A 26,113-nucleotide genomic window follows, 5' to 3' on the forward strand; every position below is an offset into this window, starting at 1 on the left:
TTCGGCTGGATAGACATCAAAAAGTTGTATCTAAATCTAAAAAATGTAAGATAATAGAAGATGAATTATGAAATACCTAGCTATAAAATTTAACTATATTTAATTTTCTGGATCCGTCCTTTTTTTAAGGAAAAAGAAGGCAGCTCAAACTCAGCTGAAAAATGTATTGGCCTTTTTGTCATTTTAAAAGTGCGGTATTTCACTATTTTTGTGGAGGAGGAGGAAGAGGAAGAGGAGGAAGAGGAATGAAGAAGGAAAGCTTCAGGATTTCTCTTCTGTTCCTCAGCTGTTATGTTCTTTTCTATGCTTAAATGCCCTTGGAGAACATGGACTGGCTGGTGGTGCAGAGCAGCTGATTCCATGTAAGGTGGCAGCTGTTTCAATGAGACGCTTCTCTTTTTCCCTGCCCCTAATGAGCTTTTTGGCACATTGTTTTGAAGAAACTGCACAACATTCCTGTGGTAATGTTCCAGCAGCTTTATGTACGTCAACTTTGATGATTTTTCTTTCGGTCCGACAGGATTTCTTTCCCTTGGCATCCATTGCTTTCTCATTTGAGGTTGATGTCCTTTTTCAGCATCCTGCTGAGGCCAGCCGTGACAATCTTCCGGATACATTTCTTTGTCAGAGCTTATGCCAGCTAAATCTACTTGGTCCAACAAGGCTCAGTTCAAAATACTCCTGTAAGTTATTTGGTTTTTTAAGTACAGAATTGGTCAGCTCAGAGCACTGTGTCTTTCCTATCTTTTTATCCTTTTACTATTAGAGACAGAACAACATGCACCCAGTCTTGGAAAAAACTACCATCAGAAAAGAAAAGACAGCATGTTGCAGATGCACATGACTTGTTTTCTCATGTAGCTTTTCAAAATGTTTTCCTTAGAAACAACAAAACATATCAGGCAAGAAGCAAACAATTATTATTCTTTAACTAAAATGCACAAGTAAGGCCTGTGTCCTCTTTGCCTGGAGCAAATCCAACTGATTTGTTTTCTCAGAAATCAGTTATGTTTATCAGTATTCTTTCAGAGACAGTTGAAAATTCATGGAAGTTTTATCTATAAATATTTCCATTTTCTGCCTCCAAAATCTTAAGCCAATTCTGGTTTCCAGTCTTCCAGTTTCTTCAACGGCAGTAAGGTGAGCAAAGAGGCCCTAATTCATTGCTCCTTGCATCCATGGACATCTGCCCTAGTGAACTGTTTAAGACTTTCCATCCTTTTGGAGAAAACCAGACCACAAGATCTGCAGCTGGTTCATTCTGAGGAATTTGTTCAGTTTCTAGGAAAAAAAATGCTCACATTTGGAAATATGGACACTAGTTGGTCAAGTCCAATTGAAATCTAGCTGACATAACAAATACCTCCTTGTGTGTGGTTATCTGGAATCACCTTTAACTTGTGGGACCCTGAGGAAATGGACAGTTTTTTCTATGTTACCCTGGCCACTTGAGGATTGGGTTCCTGTTGGTATTGTTGGTATAAGAGCCTTGGTGGAGCAGTGGGCTAATGCCTCCTTAAGTAACACCAGCTGCCTGCAATGAGTGCAGGTTCGAGTCCCACCAGGCTCAAGGTTGACTCAGCCTTCCATCCTTCCGAGGTAGGTAAAATGAGGACCCAGATTGTTGGGGGCAATTAAGCTGACTTTGTAATGCCGCTTCGGGTGTGTGTGAAAGCCCTAATAAGCAGGCATAGACATAGAATGAAGGCTACTGCTAAGCTTGTAAGCCGCCCTGAGTCTTTGGAGAAGGGCGGGATATAAATGGAATTAAAATAAAAAAATAAAATAAAATAAAAAATTGTGTGCTGGTGAAAGCTTCCACGGAGATGACAGCAGGCTGGGATTCAGTTTGTGATATATAGATTCTTGAGTGAGGGTTTACTTTTTTTTATCCTTTTTCCTATATGGTTGGCTCAGTTGGTGTGAAGAGCATTAATCCCTCAAGTAGCCTAGATGAAGTATTACAGGGCTTAAACCTTTCCATAAGTTGTTTAATATCTACATCAATCATCATCAATATATGGCTTATATTTAGATATATATATTCATTCTGGGACATACAGGAGATGTAGTGGAGGTTCTGTTTCAGGGTGTGTAGACTGTTAGCTAAATTCTAATAAGGAAGAATTACTATGGATACAGAGATGGACTAATGTCAGAAACAGTCCATCTAAATGAGGTTGTGTACCTCTGAATGGAACTCGTTTGTAATGCCTGAAGAATCAAACTCCTCCCTGGTTTATTTCCAGGCCAGAAATTCCAATAAAATAATAATAATAATAATAATTTTATTTATATACCGCCCTTCTCCCGAAGGACTCAGGGCGGTGAACAGGGCAAGCATAAAAAAGCAGAGATACAAAAGTTAAAAGGGATTAAATATATGCCCAACTAAAAACAGTAAATACAAATATTAAGATAACAATAAAAAAACCCACCCATCCCACATCAGGCCAGGCCGGCTTGTTCGAATAAAAATATCTTTAGATCGTGACGGAAGGAGCGAAGGTCGGGCGCCATCCGGAGCTCAACCGGTAACCGATTCCATAGCTCCGGGGTGCCCCCAGAGAAGGACCTCCCCCAGACTTTCAGTGAAGGTCAAAGAAAATATATTTCTTCAATCCAAAGTTGTCAAATAACTTTGCCTGAGTGGCTTCAATAGGCTGCTTCTCCAGATTCCTTTTTATAGATTTTTAGTTTAAAAATTTAGCCATTCATTATCAATGGAATGGAATTTATTAGCTTTACAAAGAAATGTGTCCTTATCTTAGACTTAAAGCAGATGCCTCCTTATTTATAATTAAATCAAATGTCTTCTTATCTTGAGGTTAAACAGATGTCTTGTTAAATGAACATTTTATCTTTCTCACATATACTCTGTGTGTGTGTGTGTGTGTGTGTGTGTGAGAAAGAAATATATAACAGATAAATATATATGTACACAGGCAGAAGATATATGACTTCCTTTGCATGGGTTTTGCTATGCAATGTACTTGTTTGTTTGTTTGTTTATTATTTATGGTGTCAGAAGCTAGGCATTACCACTGCTTATTACAATCATTCAAGATTCTTAATTTAAACAAATTGTAAGCATATAAGGAAAGTATTCCAATACTAGGCTAAGATGTTGTCAACTTTAGAATGAGCATGCATCATTTTTAACTTTGTATTGGGGAATTGTTATGCATCTCTTCAGACTTGGTTTCACTTTTGAAGTGCTGATACTTTATATCAATAAACATGTTCTTTGAGGAATTGCAAGCCTCGGAGTTCTGCTTTATTTCTGTCGGAACCTTGTCATACGTCTCCATGAATAACACATAAAGACCATGTCTAGGAAGGCTTTTGGAAAATTAGATCATATACGTTCCAAACATGCTTTTTCACAAGGCAACTGGGCTTTCTTGTTTTTCTTTGAAGGCGTTTTGCTTCTCATCCAAGAAGCTTCTTCAGCAATGATTGGATGGTGGGGAATGGAAAGATTTATACTTCTGCAGACAGTGGTTCATTTGCATTCTTTTACCGAGTCATTAATGCTACCTGGAAGTTTATCTGTGTCTACAGGTTCACCTGAGTGGTGTAAATAGGTGTTGAACCTGCTTGGAACTGTTGAAAGGACTGTGTTGTAAACTGGAGATAGACAATGTTGGATGCCTCCCCCTCTGTTGAGAGACAGCTGTTCAATTTTGATATAGATGGCTTCTCTGCTGAGAAGCGAAACAAGAAAGTCTAGTTGCCTCATGAAAAAGCATCTTTGGGATAACTTTGACGTGGATGATTGAGAAACTCCTTAGATATAGATCATATATGCCAGTTCTGTTAGGAGACTCTGGACATGGCCACTGAAGGATACTATGGTTGAACTATTGAAAGCCACTGAGAGGTCAAGGATGGACATCCCTCATCCTGACCATGCCAGAAATCATTCAAAAGTGTGACCAATGCAGTTGCCATTCCATACTCAGATCTGAATCTTGACTGAAAGGATCTAGATATCCTGTTGACAAAAGATTTTATCTCAGTTTGGTTTTAACTGCATTTCACTGTTGGCTGGGCAGGAAATTCTAGGAGACATTCTGTGTGCATTCATGTCTTGGTGTTCTTAAAATCTTCCATGAAGTGAGGGATTTCAATAGAACAGTTTTACGGCTATTTGGCAGATCAAAAGCAGGTTTGCTTTTTCAAGTTCAAAGTTTCACTTTTCAGATCTCCTTCTCAACATTCAGAATTTGAAGTGACAAGAATGAGAGGGTTGGGCATAGTTGTGTTTCCCTTTCTTCCCCTGCCCTCCCCCCACTGAAGAAAATGCTGAGAAAGTGCTGAAGCAGGATTCCTTGAGGATAAAGAGGTCCACTCCAGTTTTCTTTTACCAAGCCGCTGCCTTTCAAATCATAGCTCTGCAGTAGCCCGGTAACTTTCAGTTGCAAGCTGATAATCAACACAGCAATTAGTTTCAACTGTTTGTCTTTTCCTGAATGTTTCACTCAGTCCAAAATAACAACAAGTAGTTTGAATGCCCAGTTCAAAATCCATTGAATTTTCTGTGCTTTGGGCCTTGCAAACTTAATTAGTGCATCTTCGGCAGATTTATATATCAGTGGATTAAAAATGAGCAACAAAACTAGACCTATATATAAAATATATCTAGAAAATCCACAATATAGTATATAACAAGAAATTAAACAGCTGTTATTATTCTTGCAGTGAAACTTTATCACACACATAATAGTTGTGTTTGCAACTGTGTTTGGACTGGTCTCTTGACTAGGGTGTGCTTTTTCTCGGTTTTTCCTTGTTCATCTAGACCCCCTAGAGCTTTCTTATCATCCGTTATATTGTTTTATAAACAAGATATTCTAAATTTAGATAATCGTTAAAAATTGTTCTGTAGAAATCCATTGGCTGCCTGTAGAACCATGATTTTTGCTACAGAAAAGGATATTGCAAATTACCAGACACAGACGTATTTTTCATCAGAAACACAATGTTATTCCAGTATCAATAAGATAATAAATGCCTGATTAAAATGGTATGTTCATTCCTGCGATAAAATGGTATGTTCATTTTTGCGATAAAATACATTTAGATAATTCACAGCTTTCTCTCGATAAGATGCTGAATGAGGGACCATGAATGCAGAAACTGTCAAAAAATTGTCAAAAAGGTTACCACAATCACATATACTGTCTTTGTTTGCATTTGTTCTACTTTTTAAAAAAATCCCATTTATATCCCGCCCTTCTCCGAAGACTCAGGGCGGCTTACAATCTAAGCACAAGTCAATGTGCTTAGCAATGTGCTTACTTTATTTTTTTATGTGTTGTTAACTATCTAGGTTGATGCAGGTGACCTTATAAATTCTTTAAATAAACAAACAATTCTGCAAATACACCTGACTTGATTGACAAAGAAAAACAATATGTGATATACATGTTGTATACAACATGTATACATATTTATACTCTGGAAACAGATTCAAAAGCAGGTAATGTTTAGCCACACATAATAAAATGTGAGTAGTTGTTAGCTAGATTAAAATTCTTATCTGTAATTAGGTTTATTATATTCATTGATATATACTGATAAAATAATATGGAAATAACAAGTTGCACTTTGCCAATATGGAATTTTGAGGGATATTAGAATTATGACAAGGTAGCATTTGGAGACCTGTTTTAAATGGAGATGTTAAGAATGCCAATGGCATCCAATTTGCAGAATAAGGTAATGAAGACTGACAAAGATGAATATTGATAAAATTATCTGCTACAGAAAAGCAGAATTCAGAAGATACAGTTCCATGATGTTTATAATTACTTTGTAATTGTTTCTTCATAGCCAACAATGCTTGCTCCAACTTCTATAGCATTCTTATTACGAATAGACAAAGCCTAATAAGATAAAACCTGATAAGGAAGAACTAATAGAATGGCATCAGGGACGCAGTGGCTCAGTGGGTTAGGACGCTGAGCTTGTCGATCAGAAGGTCGGCAGTTTGGCGGGTCGAATCCCAAGTGCCGCATAGCAGAGTGAGCGCCTGTTACTCGTCCCAGCTTCTGCCAACCTAGCAGTTCGAAAGCACGTAAAAATGCAAGTAGAAAAATAGGGACCACTACGGTGGGAAGGTAACAGTGTTCCGTGCGCCTTTGGCGTCTAGTCATGCTGGCCACATGACCACGGATACGTCCTCGGACAAGTGCTGGCTCTTCGGCTTTGAAACGGAGATGAGCACCGGTCCTTAGAGTCGGAAACGACTAGCACACATGTGCGGGGGAATCTTTACCTTTACTTTACCTTTTAATAGAATGGCTTTCAAGAAAATTTTAGGGTTTGGCTAAACTGTGACTAGGAATGACAGCGCTGGTTAGTAACACTCAATCAGTATAGAACTCAGCCACAAAAGCATATACATTCCTGTGTCAATAAATGGCAGTGCAGTATAGAAGACAGAAGCTTTAAATTAAAAGAATCATTGCTTCCTCTTATATATGTAGAAAAGTTTGAAGGGATGCAACTCAGAAAAATGATTAAAGATCCTAATGGAAAGATCAAACATATAATTACTAAATAATATATTTATAGTTTTTTTATTACTAAAATATCAGAGAATAGTTATATGATACAGATAAAAATCTCATTTTCTTTGTTATCTACTATCTTTGATCACTCAGCTTCCACACAGAAAGGCAAAGTCATAAAATACAACTTTGAGCACAGTCTGAAGCCATGTCTAGTCATGTCTAAAAGGAGAATGCAGATGAATGTATTATTTCTCTCAGCTTTCTCAATCCTACTGTCATTCTTGAGGCCTTCTGCATATGGAAGAAGATTGCCCTCATCAAAAAGCTTTCTATATTCATTGAGATTTTCCCCATTATTTTAACATTGAAAAATGAAAATTCTGTGTGTCATGGTGGAGAAAGTAGTGCTGCTGCCAATAGATACAACACTGTTGTGACAAGAATGACAAAAAATGCAACTTAAATGGCACTGTCTTCATTCCTGTCATCATATGCTTGTAAATATTTACAAGGATTCCAATTACACTAATTACACTGATGGAGTGAATAAGTGACTTTCTCTGGTGGGTAATTTGGCTTGGAAATGAGTTGACACAGCAGTACAAGTTTGCCCTGGGAAGCAAAGAAGGATCTTGGGTCTAGGGCACCCAGCTTTAGAAATCAACAGGAGAGAGGAAAGTGATCTTGAACACGAAGTTAAACAGTGGGAAATAGGATGAGGATAACTTCTGAATGAAAACCTTCTTACAAGGAGTGAGGCCTGTAAGGAAATCACATAATTGGAGACTTTTTGAAAAGGGAGGGAGGACAGACCTAATAAGAAGAAATGAAACTCAAGAGTTTGGGGCAAGGTAAAAGATGTGGACTTATGATACAAGAGCAGACCTAGCAAAAGAAACACCCTGAGGCCAAACATAGACCCAGAAACTGTGTCTGATGCAGATGGACTTTAGAAAGGGCAAGCCTAGAGGAAATGGCTCCAAACTGAAAAGGAGGTGATGAAGAAAGGAAAACAACCTGAGGAAATATATACTGGAGTCAGAGATTTAATGTACCGTAAGACAGCCAGATTACTCAAGAGAAAGGGGGGAATGTGGTGAAGGTACAAAGGAAAGTTACTTATGAGTCAGGCAGCATATGAAGAACAGCTACAGGACTTGGGTTTGACTAGTCTAAAGAAAAGAAGAAACAGGGATGACATGATAGCAGTATTCCCGTATTTGAGTGGCTGCCACAAAGAAGAGGGCATCAAAATATTCTCCAAAGCACCAAAGGGCAGGACAAGAAACAAGGGATAGAAACTAATCAAGAAGAGAAGCAACCTGGAATTAAGGAGAAACTTGCTAACATTGAGGGCAATTAACCAATGGAACAGCTTGCCTTCAGAAATCATGGATGCTCCATCGCTGGAGGTTTTTAAGAAGAAACTAGACAGTCACTTGCTGAAATGATATAGGTTCTCCTGCCTGAGCAGGGGGCTTGACTAGAAAATCTCCAAGGTCCCTTCCAGCTCTATTCTATTCTAAGCTTAAGATGACAAAAGCGAGATAAGGAACAAAGCATTCCTGATAGGAAAAAGATGGACTGTAAAGTCGCGTGTTTCACATAGAGACGGACACAGAGCTGGGGTAAAGATGAGTTTATTCTGAACAGAATGAACTGGGGAAACAGGGAAGCCTGGCGTCTATTTGTACCTGCCCAGGTGGATGGCATCCAATCACTTCAAACCTGGGCTTCCTGCCAGTGCAGGTGACAATGGGTGTAGATCCTGGCTTCCCACCAGGCTGACCATGCCTGGGGCTGTCAACAGCTTAAGTCATTAGGCTTATCCTGAGTGAGCAGTCATCGTGAGCTGTCCAGCCCCTCTGCTGATCTGCACCATCAGCCTCCTGCTGTGCTGTCCTTTGTGTATGCTGGGAGGCATACACTGCATGGACTATTTATGAGCAAGAAGTAAAGGAAGAATACATTAGCTCTTCCTCCCTATCCTGCTGTTGTTCCTGCCTGAAGCTTAGATTCGAGGTAGGTGGATTGGCCAGTAAATTTCATCTTGAAGGGAATCAACAGGCAGGAGGACTGAAGTCAAGAAACCAAACAACACTCAATGTGTGTCAGCTCTGTATGGGATATATGTGTGTGTTAGAGATTAGAACTTGTGGAGCCAAAACACTTGCATTTGGATCAAGGCCAGTAAAGAAAAGACCCAAGAGGACGCAATATGCCAGAAGTGAGTCCTTCTTGCAAAGCAGCTGCAGCTGAGTATCCTTGCCAAAGAGAAGGCTGTAAGAGTTAGACCATGTTGTATGTATACTGTGCAATCAGAAGGATGTTGTCCTTTAAGGAAACTGTTCAGATGGATGAGGGAGGTGCTGAACAAGGATCCCAGACACCAAGATTCTAGTCCATTGAGTTTAGTAGTTATTATTATGTGACATTATTATTGTGTCTGGAAAAATTTGTTTGTAGATTTATATGGTTATTGTCTTAATGCAAGAAGTAAAATAGAACAGTCCTTTGACTTTGATTCTGTGCTAATAATAAATTAAAGTTGCTTGTTCATAATCACAAATTCAGATGCAGGTTAAATTGGATAGATTCAACTATGCTTTAAAAACAGATAGCTTAATTCACAAAGCATACTTAAGAAAATCCAAATGAATACCTTAAAGTTCACCATATTCTCACAGAGCCTGCTCCCCATGCCAGAAGTTCTTTTCTTTACATTATTTCTGATGATTCCTAAACAGCTGTGTTCCCTTGGTTCTTGAAATGATGTTACCGAGTCAAAGATTTATTTAATTAAATAACTGGTTAATCCTTGGATCTCTTCAGAGATCTAATCTGTGAAGTGGAGAGATTCCCATTTGTACATATGCATGCACACAAACAGATACACACATGGAAAGAATCAAATTGTTGGTGCTCAGTATTTCCAATGAGTCATCATGCACATAAACTACTATGAGACTTTCTGAAAGTTACTCTGCTCCATTTGTTAACACAGTGTCTGCCTCAAATGGCCAAAAAAAAAAAGCCTGGGCAAGAAGAGAGAGCTAAATAATGGTTATGTTCTTGCAATTTTTATCTTGCTTTTTCAAGGCCCCCAGAGGAATGAAACTTCTGCAGAAAGACTTTTTGTTGGGAGAACAAATCTCAGAAACAGGAATACTGTCACTTATAATAGCTTCATATCCTTTGGCTGAGTCAGGAAAAGTGATGGATGGATTAATACCTGTGATGTCAACAAGAGACATCAAAAATCTCTCCCCAGCCTCCTTACATCAACAGATTAAATGCTCTGCTTTTGGAACCTGGAGGTTTATCCTTGCAAATGCTGATACTAATCTTCTTAACATTTAACCCAAGTCACATTTTAAAGTAAAGCAAATTGTTTCAAGACATACTTAATCCTTTTAATTACACAGAGCCTTTGAAGTGTGTGGGAATGAAACAGACAAGCACTAAACTGCAGACTCCCATTCAATTGGATTGGCAGTATTGTAATGACTTGGAATTGCAACGGAAAGAGATCTAATATCAAATGGAAAGGTTCATCCCTGCTTCCTTTCTTAACATAGAACCAAACCTATGAAAGGCTTTATCTTAAAAAAAATTAACTCATTGGTGCAATTAATATTCATTTTGTTCATTTTGTTACCCTCCACTTCCTGATCCCTGCATCAGAGTTATTAGTGAAGCTTTATCTAGATTGCAAAACTCCAGATGACCACTAGAAAACAGCAAAGGTTAGAGATTTTTTTGCTGGTCATCTAGATTTTTCTAGGCATGATCTAACAATGTAAAAACTAAATCTAAAAATATATACAGTAGATAGATACATATGGGAAGAGATGCATTCTTTTTCCCAGTTCTTCCGTATGCTTCCCAAACATCTCAGACAAACCTTGGTAACTATTTTTTCAAGATACTCTCATGATGCAAGCTTCATTATTCCCAATGGATAACTACAGTCCCCAAGTTCTGAATTCATTTGATCTGATGTTAGAATGGCCTTTTTATCTTCACCTACTACAACTCTTGTTAAATAGATTATTTATGGTGCCTTGGCGATGAGTTTGTCAGTGAGACAATTATCTGGTGCCACTTTGGGCTGCTATGGCAGGCCTCTTGTTGGTGACTCCCTCCCTGGCCTTTTTGGCTTGAACAGCAGCACAGACCAAATACCAGACATCTACATACAAGTGTCTGGCCTCTCTTTTGCATAGTGCCAGGTGGATATAATATGGGTTTCTTATTGGGCCCCAATTATCAGTCAATTTGGTGCAGAAGAATAGTGCTGGATGAAGTAAAGTCCATCCACCAGTATCTAACCCTCCCCATCAGTTATTTTTTCAGACCGACAGTAAGCAAGGCAAGAGGAATGAGACAGTATACAAGAAACAGTGCATGAAAGAGAGGTAATGAGAAAGACAAACAAGCAAAACAGTCATAGAAGATGGGAGAAAGAGAGAAAGAGGCAGTTCCACAGGGAAAATGTGGTTTCCCAGTAAAGCTGAAGCAGGAGGAAAGCCTCCACCCATTCTGCATATACTATAAGGGTCTGACAGATGACTAAGCCCATAGATCTGGTCTTCTGTCAAAACTCACCTCCACCTTCATTCCCAGGCCCAGCATATGTTAGAAACAGCAGTTAGTACCTGTTCCTCATGCCAGTAGGAAATCCATCATTTTATGTCCTCAACTTTTCACACATTAAAGCTATAATGAGAACACTACTCCCATGCCTTGTTACTCAGACAGTTTAGAGCTTAGCACATGAAGTGGTTATCTGAATGTGTTCTCAATCTCTCTCTCTTTCCTAGAGATATCATATCTGAGCTTCACAAACTTGGGCAAACCTAGACTGTGGCAGATAGCAAATATTCAAATCCTTTGCTCAGTAGTCATCCAGAGTTTTGCAGCCCAGATATCCCATACCTATGCAATTTATAAATCCTATCGCAGATTTCTGGGATCAACATCATCTATTAATGTAATACCTGTCATTCCCTCCAGCTTTTTCGCTTTCCTAATTTGCACCAGAAAACCAAAATGGCAGGGTTTTTTGAGAGAGAGTATGTCAATCCTAGGGAAACAACAGAAACTTCTATGTCAGACAAGTAATTGCTTAACTGTATAAGCAACATAATATCACTCTCTTGGAGAAGAATCCAGGCCAGTATGAATGGGCAAAACATGTCTTTTTCTTAGTATATTGCTTAAATTTGGTCTCAGCAAATACTGTGTGGTGAGCTGGATAAAAGTTACATAGAATCAAGCATGCAAATGTGGATAAATTTTCTCTAGCAGTATCCACAACAGCCGTTTTTAACTTACTAACCTAAGTTTAGGTTATTTGGACATCGAAATGGTTTGTGCTCTTAAGGATCTCTGGGCTGTAATACTCTTCCCCCAGTTTTCCAGATTCCTAGCTATAGCAACAAATTTGCATAAAATGTACGGAAATTATTCAGTTTTTATTGCTAGATAAACTGAGGCTCCACCAAAATAAATTAAACTGCCATGCATCCTAACCATAATAGTTAGTATCTACCTTAGCATGTTCAGAAATATCCAACTGTCTGAGATAAGGCTATGTTAGTTTAATCTATTATCTATTTTCTGTTCATTTGATGATGTTAAAGGCAATTTACATTTTGCATTAAAGTAATAGCAATTATATATTTCTTTTCCGCTGATGGAGCTTCCTACTTTTATTATGATTGGCTCAGGAGGAAAAGGACTATAATACTTTCTCACTTGTCTAAATGTTAACTCTATTCCATCTTCTTGTTCGGATAGAAGACTGTCTGTTGGGAAGATCCCACTTGCAAACTTTTTTAAAATGCATCTCCCCAGCTCCCCTATGGAAATCATTCTGGCAAAATCTTGAATATGTGAAACAATGGTGAGTTATTACTGTAGGACCTCCCCAGTAGAGTTTTCAACTGAAGAACCATGCAACAAATCGTTTTACTCACATAATTAGTGGCCAAACACGTATGTTGTTTTTAAATTATTTGTGATCCACACAAGATTCTACCATTTGAGCATTGGTACTAAGTAGAGAGTGTGATAGAAAAGTTTTAAGCACATGAGAATTTGCTCCTAATCCTGCCCACCTCATTCAAATGTAGAATTTCTACTGCATATCTTGACCATTAGAAAATACTTTGGTCAGAACAGCTTGCACTTATTAAAAGTAATTTACCTCCTGTCAAAGATGATGTGAAGTGTGGTGTTGCTTGAGGAACTGGAGAAAGTGAAATCATACATAGAATTCTACTTATCCTCCTGATTTCAGCCAAAAATCACAAAGAGGAACTTTCCCTCCTGAGCCAATCATAATTATTAGATAATTTGTTCATTAAATTCATAGATAAATTTCTTTCAGGAGAATTAAGAAACCAGAAGCATGGCAGTTAAACAAAGGGGGAAAATGTGAGTAGGTACACCAAGGCTTGCTAACAGTCTTCAACTCGTTCTTCTCAGCTTGGCTTATTAATTTCTTCTGCCATCTGCCTTGAAGATCTGGCAGCTGAAAAATCAAAAGGAGGGTGAAAAAGGTAAGGCAAAAAGAATGTGATGCATAAATGATGCTGCAGTTTTTACAATGAATGTTATTCACACAGGAGCCCACCCAACAGCTTTACACATTTGAACTTTATTGGGAATATATGTACACTTATTTACATTTACACTTTGAAGACCTTGCACCCTGGATTTTATCACTTCCTGTCAAAAGCTGGTGAATATGATCCAAGGAAATTACTTGAAAACACATTCGTTTTTTTTGTGGAGCTGGGAACTTGCAGTTTTTAATGACTTGTTTTATTTACCTACTTACTTACAGCATTTTTATGCCACCTCAGTCCCAAAGGAGTCTAGGCAGTGTGCAGTTAAAGCAGAATTAAGTAAACAAAGTGATTAAAATTAAAAACAATAACTCAGTAAAAACATTCCCAGTCAGCTCAGGCAGTAGGTGCTTTGCAATAGGACATATTTTACTTGCTTTCAACATGGAAGAAAAATACATCTGCTGGGGGGAGTGCTCTAGTGGGGTCTTCTACGGAGAAGGCTTGCTATCTTCCATGTACCTGGCAAGGAAGATCAGCTCTCAAGCCTTCTCTAGATGTTTGCACCACACGGAGGGGTAGCATTCAATTCTGGCAAGGTCTTGTTTGAATAAGATGATAAAGAAAAGAGTGATCCTTTGGCAGGGAGGGCCACAGTACAAAATGCCATCTTGCCATCCATGACCAAAATTAAGCCATTCAGTTTCAACACTTTGGAAATCCTCCCATGAGCTGAGCTCCTTTATACTTTTCTTCCTTTAAGCAATTTCTGCTTAAACTATTCCCCCTGCTGTGGAATTGCAGAGTCTACTTGGGTGGTCTGGACAAGTGTATAATGTCATTTGTTATGGAAGCTGAAAGAAACCCCTCCACCCACCCAAACATATGCTTTTTCTGTTGTGAGCTTAAGTAAGGGGGGGGGGATAAGAATTTCATGAGGTTTCACATTTCTCCATGGTGGAAACATCTGGATATTCATCTAAGGTTAAAACTTTATAAATCCAATCCCATGTCACAATCATTATCTCCACTAATTTAAAAAGCCACTTCTTAGTTCTGGCTGGCTGCCAACTTATCCAATTGCTGTTAACTCTTTTCAGGAGGCCTTCAATCTGTGAGGAATTAATACATATGGAAGTGGGAGATGTAAGCAACAGGGTAGTATAAATTCATTTCTAGACTAGGAAATATTCTTGGATATTTCTCTGTTACTAGCATTAGCACAAGGATACTTTTGAAGGGTGGTCAGAGTCTGAGAATTGAGCCCAAACAGAAGGTGCTAAGCACCTAATAAAAACAAAAGAGCCATGTATTTTAATGACATAGGAACCTGCCCCAAATATTAAAAACCCAATGGGTTTATATCGCATTACAGCATTACAGCCTCTTTTGAAATCAGATATTTTCACCACTTTTTTAAAATAATATTGACTTCTTTTAATCTGTGTATCTTTGCTTGCGTCTTCAATCAAAACAAAATCTGCTGCAATCCATTCCTTAGTAGCCCGTTTACACGTCTTAATGATCTGTCACTCAGATCAGTGTTTTTCAACTAGCAGCATCTTTTCTCCTCTTATCAGGAAGAAGCCTATTGGAGAGGAGGACAGAAAATCTCAGCAGAGTGTTTTATGGAGTCTAGAACAGGAATAAGTGGTGACAGGCTTGGGCTTAAGAACCAAAATAAAATAAGTAATGTTTTGCCCTAGTTCAGAGGTCCCCAACCTTTTGGGCACCAGGGACCGGTTTTGTGGAGAGAGGTTTTTCCCATGGACCAGAGGGAGTGTGGTTTTGTGTGCTGTCTGCATCCTGCAGATGGGGATTTGCTTCTGTACGCAGCCCAGTTACTGGCATGCAGCAGCCCGGTACCGGTCCATGGACTGGGGGTTGGGGACCCCTGCCCTAGTTCATTCTCAACTCTTTTCATGATTTGAAGGTATTGCTTTGTCTTTTGAAGGTGTGTGTGTGTTATGTTTTAGGAGACAAAACCCACAGAAAAAAGGTGTTCCTTTTATTCCAGTTACCCAGTTAGCTCTCCCTCAGCATGAAATACAGTAACAATGCTATAAACACTATGTCCACACTTTTAATTTCCTTAAAACGTGCAGATAAATCCAGCAGGATATTATCTGCAGACATACACAAGTCCTTCTTTTAAAAAGCAAGCTTTTAGTATCTAGCTTGCTGGAAAACTGATGAGAAATTAAAAATATTGATTTAAATAAGAAACATGTAGTCTTTATATCCTTTTTCACAAAAGAGAACTTTGTGTTTGAACACATTCTTTATTTTAAGGCCTCTGTTTCAACTGTCTATTGGAAATAATAGTCTATAGCACAAGAGTTGCTAAGTTAAAATATACCATCAACATCAAGAAGGAGAAAATCACAGTGACAGAGAAAAGTAAGGCAAAGATAAGTAAATTCAAATGCTATACATTTCTGATGACTATGAGGTTACTGGATAAGCAGTAAAAATGCAGGTTCTTAAAAATGTGGTTATAATTACTGTGGAGACACCTACAAAAATCCCTCTATATAAACTAAAGAAAAGTACGGTACTCTTTAAAAAAATCTTTATGATCATTTTTATTTTGGAAGTATTCATTGTATGAGATTAAAGTCCAGATTAGTTTCTGGTTGTCAAAAATTCCTTCTGTCTCTGACGATCGTCTCAAAAGTGTGCATGAGATTGCTTTCCTCAGGGAATGTAGGAAGCATATTGATGGATCGAATCAGATACACATTAAATCTAGCAAATTGAATCAGTATGTGGTTTAACAATGGTTGTTGCTGTGCTCTATCAAGTTGCAGTTATTTGTACATTTCAACTTTGCTTGTAGGGATTTGAACAGGATGTTATTTCTGAAGCTACAGATGTCATAAAGTGTCCCTGACTGATAGGCCTTAGATGCTGTAACCTGCATGAATGTGTGTCTAATCCATCTTTAAAGCTCTCCATAAACTTGCCCTTTCCACATCCTGTGGCAACAGATTCCACAGAGGTAATGCTTGCTGCTTAAAGCTGCATTTGTGAAAACAAGACAAACAAACAAAAAAAAACTATGAAAGCAAATTGAATAATATGTATGTTAGAGAAAAGTTGCAAATATTCTGCACTTGCATTTGTTTATATTTCTTCTTGTTTTACTATTTTTCCAACTATGCCATCAACAAGAAAAACTTGTCATTGTTGTAATGTAATGTAGATTTATTCATAATTAGGATGACACATGAAATGTAGCAACTCAGCATGGCAATACCAAATTATAAGTCCCATGAGTAGGGTAATGCAACCAAAGTATTTATTTACATAGAAATAAGTAGAGGGGTTTTTTTCTACACATTTACCATTAAATTGCTGTTAGTTCTTCAAGCACTTATTCAGACTTAGAGATGAAGTTGTTAGGCAAAAGAAAAAAGGCTAACAAAGACTTAGAATTTGGATTCAGTCAGCTGAACAAATTCAAAACTGAAGTGTACCCATCACCAGAGCCTCAGTTATGAGAACAGAAGTATGACTACTTTGTAGTCTTCTGGGCAGATTGAATTGGCTCGTAAATGAGATTGTTTCCAGGATTTTTCCTTGCCAATAAAAATGTTTTCCTAAATAGTTATGATTTAAATTACTGATGAGTTAGAGTTCAGATATTTTAGTCTATATATCAAATGTATGAAGCTTCTGGGATACCCTTTAGAAAGAAATTTCCAGGCCTTGCTTTGAATATTTTATTGTGAAAAGACTTCCTTGCTAGCACACATGGAAACAATCAGGATGCTGGACAAATGTGGAAATTTTTAATTATTTATTGTTAGGGCTTAATTAATTAAATTTTATTTTAACTTTTGTATGTAATGCTTTTACTGCCCTGTACACCGCCCTGAGTCCTTCGGGAGAAGGGCGGTATAGAAATTCAATAAATAAATAAATAAAATGGAGAACAATGACTTTATCTACTGAGGGTAAATTCATGCAGTTCAGTGACAGAGCTCCAATTCTTCTACTGCTCCTAGTGGGGAAATGTATAGGCTTATAATTAAGATGTTGATATACTTCTTGTGATGAGTTTTAATACAGAGAGATTACCTTGGTCAGGCAAGATTGTTTTTGTAAAAAAATAAGAAAAAATGCATCATATTTGTTTTCCATAAGCATATTTAAATGAAATAAATAATTGCATCAAATAATTGCAAAATAGCTTGAATAATCTCATTCATCTAATGTGTTGAGTATATTAATCAAGGTAAACAGCATATTAGACAATATAAACTTTATTTACTTCTTAGATTTAGATCCCATTTTTCCCATAAAGGTGTGAACAGGACATTCTCCTTCATTATTTTCCCCATAACCAGCCAGACTGAGGTAATTTGGGCTGAGAAATAGTAACCTGGTTTCAATCACCCTATCTGCTCCTATGATAATTTGAACATGTTCATGTAGCTGAAATGTAGTGCCTGTGCTATCGGATTCCCATCAGACATACAAGTACCTTTTATTCCTCAAACCTCAGTCCCCAAATGTTTTTGGTTTTTTTCTGGAAAAAGTTAAGTTTTCACATTTCTGAATAGCAAGAGTGGTGGCACTGATCTTATGTTGGGCACAAGGGCATTCTATAGGAGGAAAACCCCTGCAGAAGATGTTCCCTTCAAGGCTCTTCCTGTTGTATCTCATGAGGGGATAGGAATCCTCAGTAAGTGTTCTCTGCAGACATACCATGGATGAGCATACTCTATTAGGAATAAATAGTTTTGGAGATAACCTATAAAGATCCATATAGCTTAACATTTTTGTCAGCCTTTTGCACTGTATCCAGAAACTAGTCAACAATTAATGCAACTCCCACAGAATGGGTATTACATGACAATACCAATGCAATTTTTTTGCTAGTTGCAGTTTCAGGAGAGATTTTAATGGCAGTCCCATATGAAGCATATTACAGTAGATCATCCATGAGTGACCCTTGTCAGCATTTTCTGCTCTAAGAATGGTAACAATTATCTATATAGATATCCACTGGATGGATGGCAACACAAGTGTTGAAAGTATCAGGATTAATTATAAAATCAAGTCAATTGAAGAGATATCTGACTAGTAGTCTGCTACAGATTATTAAACCAATTAGAGGAGGAGGACAAGAAGGAGGAGGAGTCATGATGAGGAGAAATGTCCAAGCTTTTGGACTTGTGCTGGAGCACATTCTCAGGGAACTTTTCTCTCTCCCAAATGTGTGCACTAGGTTGTTCTATATATAGTATTTATGTGGTGCCTGGCTGTGTGTGGCCTTTATTTGTTAATTAGGATGTTGATGGCTGGCTATTAAATTGTTGGCTGTTGTTTCCTTGTGCTGCTGTTCCTAAGTACCTGATAAGCTGATGGTAAATCAGCACTCGTATTGACTAACAAAGAGTCTGCTTCCCAGACTTCAAAAATTTTCCTGGCTATTTTTGTCCCTGCTTAGCCAACAATCTTAGTAGCTCTAAACTGAATGTATGTCCTAGTTCATTGCAATGTGAGGCTAGCTAATGAGTTCTTGATTTCTGTTCGGAAGAATTTTCTTTTTTGAAAGGGTTAGGATATATATTAAGGATTCTCCTACCTTAAATTTAGGACTTACCAACCAAGAGAAGTTGATTGAAGATATGTAGTAGGAACTTTAGGTGCTTTGTTAAAGTTCTTAATTTAACAAAAACAGTTAGGTAAGAAAAAATAGTAAAGAAGATGCTATGGGAAGAGAACTTTAAAGGAAAAGATATTATAGCTGACTTTCCATTTGCTGGAAATCTGTCTCACATTCATGCCAGTAGTTTGTGCAGTGGATTAAAAAAGAACAGAGAGTTCTGTGCAATATGAAAATTGCAGATTCCAACAGAGGAATGTTCACCAAGAATTTAAAGATCACATTTTTTAAATGAACACTTTGTTCAGGGAAGTCATTGAAACTAGAAGAAATAGTTTGTAGAAATGAAATTATTTGTAGAAATGATAAACACCAGAAAATAAATATGTGAAATATACCATTTCACATCTAATAATGACAATACAAAATCTTCACTCTGGAAGAGATGTAAGCTCTTTGATTCATATCAGCTGCTATTTCTGTGCTCCCTCCAAATAGGAAAGATCTTTGTCCTCCATTATGAGTTTCATCTACTCATTGTACTTCTGCAGTATTGAGTCTATCTTTAAAACAGTAGTGAGGAATCTTTTGAAGTCAAAGTCCAAAACTCCAGGATTTTTATTTCACTTACTGAAGTAATAATGATGCAAAATAGAGGTGGCATGGTTTGATTTTTCTTCTACTTCTTCTTCTGGATAGCAGAATCTTCATTTACTGTTTTTGATGGTGTTTTTTTGAGGATATTTTAAGGCTGATTCTGCAAACCAGCAGAAAACCATGCCAATAATTTTCAAGTGCTTAGAAACCATCCATGGCTATGGGGACAGAGTTGTTTCTCCCTATTTTAAATCACCTGATGTTTTCTTCAATACTAAATGTTTTTATACAAATTAATATAAATAGTATACTTATATAATATAAATATAAATGTTGCTTTAAGACTATTATTGATGATGAGATGGTTGAATTCAGGACTTTCATACATTTGGTGGTCCATAGTAAATGTCATTTTCTACAAACTTTTGTTGGATAAAATTCAACTGCCCAGAATGGAAAGAAGAGCAAAATAAGACTAAGAATAAACTTTCTGATTTGAGTCATCCAAAGGAATTCTTATTATTCCCAAACCCCCTGATAAAAGAAGGCACTAGGCAAGCCTTTCCAAAGAGAGAAGAGGGTTTTTTCTGTTGGAAAAGTCCTTTCTTCCCCTAAACAGAATTATCTAAATAGTACAACATATTCTAAATACAAACAATATTTTAAAATATTATTGACCTTTTAGTTTTCCATTTCTTAGCATGGAGTTTGCCCTTTTCTTCCAAAGTCACTAAATTAAGTCGATGCTGTTCCTCATTAATCTAGCTACTATTTTTCTCTTTTTTTATTAGTACAAATTGGATATGAAATTAAGCTTTAAAAACTTGAACGTGCATTTTCATTTGTCATAATTTGTATATATAACTAAATCAAAGCAGAAGAGAACTCTAAATTACTGTAGATGGATTAATTACGGTAATAACCTATTAACCTCACTTAATAAACTGTTCAATTTATAACCTGGATAGTAAAACTGATTTAAAGATAGTTTTTCTTATGCTGAAGATTAGCTCACTGAGGGGGAATCTGTAGTTTTCCAGTTGTTGAATTAGAAGTTGAGTGGCAGCTCAAGCTTCACCATTGTCCATATTCACCTTATTCACAACCCATAGTCACTTATAGGGAAGAACGACAGCAGAAAATTTTAATAAATAAAATAAAAATATTGGCTGAAATTCTGAGAGTTCAATAATAGTTCAATAATATTCAAAATAATATAATAATATAATATAATATAATATAATATAATATAATATAATATAATATAATATAATATAATATAATATAATATAATATAATATAATATAATATAATATAATATAATATAATATTCAGAAAAAATATTCTTTGCCTTAGCACTAAGAATCTTTAAATAGTCAGAAATTGCAAAAGCTAACAATAAATGACATTCTGGTGTGTTGGAAGCTAAATCTGATATATGATGGCAATTGTAGATAACCAGATATTTAGGAAAGGTGCCAGGCTCCTCAGTATTTTAATTTTTTGCCCTTCACATCTGTAACAAGTCAACTAACCATATGTGAATCAACCATGAATTTAAAACTGAAGGTCTTCCCAGGGTTGCTATATAGGTTTTAAGTCATAGACACCCAAGCTCTATTTGTTAGGCCTAAGTTAAATATCTGAACGCTATGCGGGTGAAGAAGGAGAGTGCAAAACCTGGGTTGAAACTTAACATTAAGAAAACCAAGATCATGGCATCCGGCCCTCTCAATTCCTGGCAAATAGATGGGGAAGAAATGGAGGTAGTGACAGATTTTATTTTCCTGGGCTCCAAGATCACTGCAGATGGGGACTGTAGCCAAGAAATTAAAAGACGCTTGCTCCTGGGGAGGAAAGCCATGACAAATCTAGACAGCACACTAAAAAGCAGAGACATCACCCTGTCAACAAAAGTGTGTATAGTCAAGGCTATGGTCTTCCCAGTTGCAATGTATGGCAGTGAAAGTTGGACCATAAGAAAGGCTGAGCGCCAAAGAATTGAGGCCTTTGAACTATGGTGCTGGAGAAGACTCCTGCGAGTCTCTTGGATTGCAAGGTGATCAAACCGGTCAGTCCTAGAGGAGATCAACCCTGACTGCTCTTTAGAAGGCCAGATCCTGAAGCTAAAACTCAAATACTTTGGCCACCTAATGAGAAGGAAGGACTCACTGGAGAAGAGCCTAATGCTGGGAAAGATTGAGTGCAATAGAAGGGGATGACAGAGAATGAGGTGGCTGGATGGAGTCACTGAAGCAGTAGGCGTGAGCTTAAATGGACTCCAGAAGATGGTAGAGGACAGGAAAGCCTGGAGGAATGTTGTCCATAGGGTCGCGATGGGTCAGACATGACTTTGCAGCTAACAACAACATGCCAGTAATATGTTAGCAAATTGCAATATTTTAATATTATGGTACTGAGCAACCCTATACAAATAACATAAAGTGATTACCAAATGTATCTTCTACATACCTAGTTTTAATTTAATATTTTAAAACAACATTTGGCAGCACTTACGGATGTGGAAGCAGATTTTACTTTTGTTTTCAATCACATTACAACCTCTCTCATTTCAATAAAAAAATTTTAAAAAATGTTCCAAAGTCATCTGGGTGCATGCTAAAATATAGTAACCATTATGGATAGTACATTTATGAAACATCCATTTCCACAGATTTTATCCAAATTTCTTGATTACCATCAATAGCTGAATGCTTATTGGGTCCTACCTGGTGCCAGAACAGATGTCAAACACATTGAAGCTGGCAGAAAAGTCAGTACTGCCATGACATTGCCTATGTATGAGGCCAATGTTTTAGTGCTAAGCTACAAATTTGTTAGTTGATGCACACAGGGCTATTCCAGCTCTTTTCACTCTGAACAATAGGATTTCAGAGAACAGGCTACATTGGTGCCCTAGGAAGTAATTATTTGAATGAAGCTTTTAACTTCCTCTTTCAAAGAGAAAAATCATTTTATTCTACTGGATCCTTCATTCAAAAAAAATTTTGGCACCCATTATTTTAGCAGCTATAATAATAATGCAATTTTCATTCATCCTGTTCTGATGAGCTGAAAGTTCCTTTATACCAGGAATGCTTTTTTTTCTCTTTTCTGTTTTCTTACAAAATGTTCAACTTTTCCATATACTGAAGCCCTTTTAGTCAGGTTTCAGACCTGGGCTTAGTAACTGGGACTGTATTAATTGCTCTTGTGTATGACTTATAGTGGTATGGAAAGCTGATGTTCCTTTCCAAATTAATATTAAATCTCTTAACAGCACAGCATTCAGTACCATCACAGTATCCCTTAGACTGTTTATGAGGTTGGGGATTGGAAACACTGTTCTGCAACGAAACTAGTCCTTCCTTCCTGAGAGGTTCCAATCAAAGATTATGGGGTAAAAGAGTTCAAACCGGGTCACTCCAGGGTGGGGTGCCCAGGCTCAGCTCTCTCCCACAATTTGTGTAACCTATATGAAGCATTTGAAAGGAGTTGCCTATTGGTTGGCAGAAAACGCAGCTGTCTGCTTGCTGACTGGTATAAATCAGTTCAGCAGGATAACGCTAATGGTTGTGAGAAAATAAGCATCCAATTCAAAGTTTCATTTGTTATCTATATGGATTGGGATCTTGTTACCTTTAGGACCATCTTTTCCAGATAGAATCTGCTGAGAAAATATTCTCAGTGCATATGAAGAGAACATTTCTGATAATAATCTATAATCTGTGCCACAATAATCTACATAATAATCTATGTTTGAATTGTTGATATGTACACCACACTATTGATATGTACTAAAACAGTGGAAATCAAAATCCAAAACAACTCACAGGTACAAAATCAAGCCAAGCTTGCTTTGGTATGATTCTTTATTTGCAATATTTCTGTTATTAGAAATGCTGTCCACCCATGGTATGTTGAAAATTACAGTATTTTTAGTCTGTACGTTATGGAGGAAAAGTGATCCAGCAACACGGTAAACTTCAAGAAAACCAATCTGGTTCTCATTATTCATGAATGCAACGTATTTCTTTTTAAGGGAAAAAAACCTCAAAGAACTATTTGTTCACAAATATAAAGCTTAACAACCAAATTCTTCTAGCTAAGGAAGTTCTTAACTGTTGTGGACCCAACAGACCTGTTTAATCAAATAATGACTGCATGAATTCCTGTTTGTTTCTCTAGATCCATGTATTGTATTGCAAAAGGAAACTCATGCTGAATGCAACAGCTCCAGAAACAAAGCATCTAGAATCTCAGACAATTTCATAGTTTATCCATGTTCAATCCATAGTCCCACATCCTAAAATAAACAGAGCAAGTGTTACTTTAGCATGTTGAGCATGTTTAGCATTTTAGGAAACAATGAGTAAATACCAGTTATGAGCCATTTTACCTTTACAAACACATACCATATACTCTTGAGCCTTGGTGGAGCAGTGGGCTAATGCCTCCTTAAGTAACACCAGCTGCCTGCAATTAGTGCAGGTTCGCATCCCACCAGGCTCAAGGTTGACTCAGCCTTCCATCCTTCCGAGGTAGGTAAAATGAGGACCCAGATTGTTGGGGGCAATAAGCTGACTTTGTAATAATGCCGCTTGGGGGGGGGCGAAAGCCCTAATAAGCAGGCATATACATAGAATGAAGGCTATTGCTAAGCACATTTAATTTGTGCTTAGATTGTAAGCCGCCCTGAGTCTTCGGAGAAGGGCGGGATATAAATGGGATTAAAATAAAAATAAAATAAAATAAATACTCTACTTAATACCTGATGACCAATGCTTAGCCCTTGTTACATCTTTTGGTAGCAAATTCCATCATTTAATTTTGCATGGTTTGAACTTCTTTTTCTCTCTTCTGATTCCTTTCTCATATTCAGCTTCATTACATGGCCTAACTTCTAACATTATGAGAAAAATCTCTTTATCTATTTTCCCTGTGTCAATCATCCTACAAATGTCCTGGGACTATTATTTCTAGAATTCCCTGCTTGAGTAGCTAATAAACTTGGTGACTGGGAATTTTTGAACTTTCTCTTAGGTTACAAAAGGTTGCTGTACAGGGACATAGCTATGTTTAATATATAGCAGACTTTTTACTTGGGCCTCTAAGGTGTAGTTTCCAGAAATAGTAGAGCCAGTTATGTCTAGTGGTTAAAGCTCCAGACTACCAGAGATTGTGAGTTCTGGTCCTGCTTTAGGCATGAAAGCCAACAGTGCGGTTTTGGGCCAGTCATTTTTGCTCAGCCCAAATAACATCAGACCTGGGCAATAAATAGGCTGGTCAATTCCTGTCATAACCACGTTCAGTTGATCAAAAAATTAAAAAGCAGGCCCTGCATGTGTGGGGAAAATGCTAAGAAGGGAAACAAATAATATTACCAAGTCATCCTCGTTTCATCTTTTGGAAAATACAACACTGTTGAGATCTTTCTTTTCACAGAAGTTGTCCTCTGGTAATTCTAACATATTTCTGCACCTTTTCCTTTCAGCTCTGTTAATATCCTTTCTGAGAAATGACTAGACATTCTGTCAATAATGTGCTGAGCAGACTGGGGAGAGAATAAAATAATGTTATTATTTTCTTGCTCAACTTAGTCAAAGCATTTTAAGATACCTTCAAAACAAGTTATTCAGCTGAGAGTGCCTTGACCAGCCTGGTGGATGATCTTTGGCGATTGATAAGAGGACTGTAATTCCAGGTCTTTCTAACTTGTAACTAATCATAGTACAAATATCTCTGGCAACATCTTTTTCTCCCACATCTCTATGATGTTACCTTCACCCCAGCCCATTTTCCTATCCATCCATAAGTGACCCTTAATTGTATTTGTGTTATAGTCATTTTCCTCCTTAAACTGATCCCATGCAATCTCAGCTGCAAGGTATGTATAATCTGTTACATTTGACACCTATTAAGCTAGATGTGAAGTCAGGTGACCACTAATGGATTATATCACAATAGGTCTATCGGCTGTTGAAGGTCTATCCTCTTCCCTCTAATTAATGGATAACTTCATTGGCCACCATTCTCCAGCTTACCCAAAGAATTGGGCAAGCATTAGTGTATCGGTTGTCTATTAGAAATGGAAAATAGCATATTATGTTAGATTGCTCAACTCATAGTGGTGTAGGTGTTTGAATTCTATGCTACTTACTAAAACTAAAATAGAAAAAGAGTGAACCAACTTCCCTCCCTTGACTCTGAAACTGGTATATGTTGCCTATATATGTGGGGGGGGAAAATAAACCCTAAGTAAAAATGCTACTTATGGCTCAGTTCCATTCAAATTCAAATCTCTTTTCTTTCTGTAATATTATTTAGTTCATTTGATGATAGCATGCAGAGGACAGAAAGAAGAAACAGTCAAGAGATGGGACAGAAAATCTTCAAGATGGGCCTGTCCCATTCTGCTAATGGGGAGTGGCTAAAGTTATTATTAATTAATAAAAAATAATAATTAGCAAAAGAAGGAGGTCAACAAAGCCAGAAGACTCAACTGGTTGTTTTGCTTATAATATGCTGTATGCGGAAAATCAGCACGGCACCATTTGACAATGAGTTAGAATGGAATGGAGAGAATTGAGCCTGTCTATATAAATGAAAGATCAGCACAGAATTATTCGGATTTTATTCATGAATCTGTAAATCATGATCTCTAAGTATCATAGTCTCTCAGTCTTTTTTTTTTGTCTGAGCAGCAAAATCTTATTGAATTCCAGTTTTTACTTGATTACCATTTGGTTCTAGTTTCTGTCCTCTGCGTTCATGTTTGCCTCTTGACTTTATCTTAGAGCTAA

General features: G+C 37.3%; 1 long non-coding RNA gene across 1 annotated transcript in view; it reads right to left on the reverse strand.

Moving 5' to 3' along the window:
• The window catches only part of LOC310638646, a 302,713-nt gene that overhangs the window by 47,269 nt on the left and 229,331 nt on the right, over window positions 1-26,113 (reverse strand). The window contains exon 2 of the long non-coding RNA XR_014492145.1: window positions 23,733-24,070. This is a non-coding gene — a long non-coding RNA (uncharacterized lncRNA). The remainder of the gene's footprint in view (window positions 1-23,732; window positions 24,071-26,113) is intronic.

Source organism: Vipera ursinii, assembly GCF_947247035.1.
Source record: "Vipera ursinii genome assembly, chromosome: 3".
Lineage (NCBI taxonomy): Eukaryota > Metazoa > Chordata > Lepidosauria > Squamata > Viperidae > Vipera > Vipera ursinii.